The sequence below is a fragment of the Zingiber officinale genome, chromosome 6A (assembly GCF_018446385.1).
Source record: "Zingiber officinale cultivar Zhangliang chromosome 6A, Zo_v1.1, whole genome shotgun sequence".
Taxonomy (NCBI): Eukaryota; Viridiplantae; Streptophyta; class Magnoliopsida; order Zingiberales; family Zingiberaceae; genus Zingiber; species Zingiber officinale.
The window spans coordinates 28,811,995-28,814,024 of record NC_055997.1 but is presented as its reverse complement, the minus strand read 5'-3'; positions in this window follow the sequence as shown (position 1 = coordinate 28,814,024).

Genomic DNA, 2,030 nt, shown 5'->3' with positions numbered 1-2,030 from the left:
TTGACCTCCAAACTATCTAAAACAAGACAAATTAAAGATGAACACTGCCTCAAAATAAGGAGTCCAACCTATAAAACATAATATATCGAGCGTTGTGCAGCTCCAGTATTCACACGCAAAAATAAACCTTTTTCTTGAGAATACGGCGCAAAGTGCCTTAAAAGTGAATATTGAAACAATAATTACTCAAATTCCAGCCACAAATGATGAGAAACTAATACAGATGAAGATGGTTATTCACCAATGCAGCGTAAGTGCAAGTTTAACCTAAAACACCAAAAGACAGATCTCGGCAGAATGGAAATTCATGTGACGGAAAAAATTTAAACAAAAAGGGAAAATAACGAATTAAATAGATTCCAAGGAGAAGAAGAAAAAGCAACTACCTCTTTGAGAAGGGGCCCTCTGAGGTCACAGTGATCTTGCTCCCCTGATAACCATCCTGCTTAAGCTGCTTGATGGCCACAATCTGGTTTCTGAGTTCCGGTGTTCAGACAAAGCCGCAAGATGGCAGAAGGAAGGAGGAGGGGAGAAGGAGTGAGCAACTTGCCTGGTCTGAATCGAGTCGCCCTTTGTAGACTCTCCCGAAGCCACCTTCTCCGATTAGATTTGACTCCCTAAAGTTGTGAGTGGGCGCGGTGAGATCTCTGAAGGTGAATTTTCTCACGGATTTGTTCCTCTCGCCGCCGTCGGATGGAGCCGGCTTCTCATTCTCTAGCGCAAAGGAAAAAAAAACGTGTTTTGAAGAGAGATCGAATTGCGCCGACCAAAAGAAGAGATTTTAGGGTTTAGAGATGGCGGCCACTAGGAGGATCGGCGGTGAAATGCGAACGGGGACGGGAACGACCGCTGTCTTCGATTCTACACCTCGCTTCTTTCCGGCGAGGGCTGAGACAGGGAAAATATGAGTAAAAGCTCCACTGTTGTCGCCAACTTGACCTTTTAACTGTGAGCATTTCTATAAAATGAAGGGCTCCTCTTCTCAACCTAAGGGTGAAGTTGGAGGAGATGCGGTGTGGTTGGACGGAGAAGTAAGGGCATCGTATCTTGATCTTGATCGGGAGAGGAAGGGGCGTCGATCTAGGAAGGAGAAGAGGGAGATGAGGTTGAGAGAGATAGTCGCAGGTTTAGGTTTAGGCTTAGGCGAGAGAGATGGTCGCGCGGAGGAAGGGGCGCGATATAGATTTAGGTTTGGAGGGAACTTCACGGTGTTGCAAATTTTGGCTGTGGGAATATTAAAATATTTTATTTTGGTTCTTTAACACCGGATTTTAAAAACCGCGGTTAAAATCGGTGTCTATTAATGAAAAAAAGGGCACTCATAGACATCGCCTAAAAAACCGATGTCTATGAGCTAAAATCTGCGCTCATAGACATCGGTTTTTGGAAAAACCGGTGTAAAATACTCAAAGACATCGGTTTTTGCTTAAAACCGTTGTTGTTCCACTGATGTCTATGAGGGTTTTTGTTGTAGTGCGACGTAGGGGCACTTAGGAGCCCATCACTAACGAGGCCCGTTTCTTAGTCCATCGACCCCGGGGCGCTTATGGAGCCCACCCTTGGTACAAGCCATACATAAAGTAAAGTAACATGTCAGACCTATCATAGTTCTTATCATTTCATGCATATCATATTTCTTAACAAATCATAAAACATGCATATTTGGGCACACAGCACATGCATGGATCATAAGCATACATAATGAACATGTCATTTATCATATCATAAAGCATGCATATTTGGGCACACAGCACATGCATGGATCATAAGCATACATAATGAACATGTCATTTATCATATCATAAAGCATGCATAATTTGGGCACATAGCACATCATAAGAGACATTATCATACATGGATCATAAGTATGCATAAATGAGCATACCACCTATCATAGAAAGTCATAATCATACATGAAATCATTAAATAACATCTCTTAATTCATAACATAGCATGTGAAGCACATCTAGGTCACTAAACCTATTATGGTCGAAAGTTCAATAGTAGGGACATGAACTCTAGACAACATA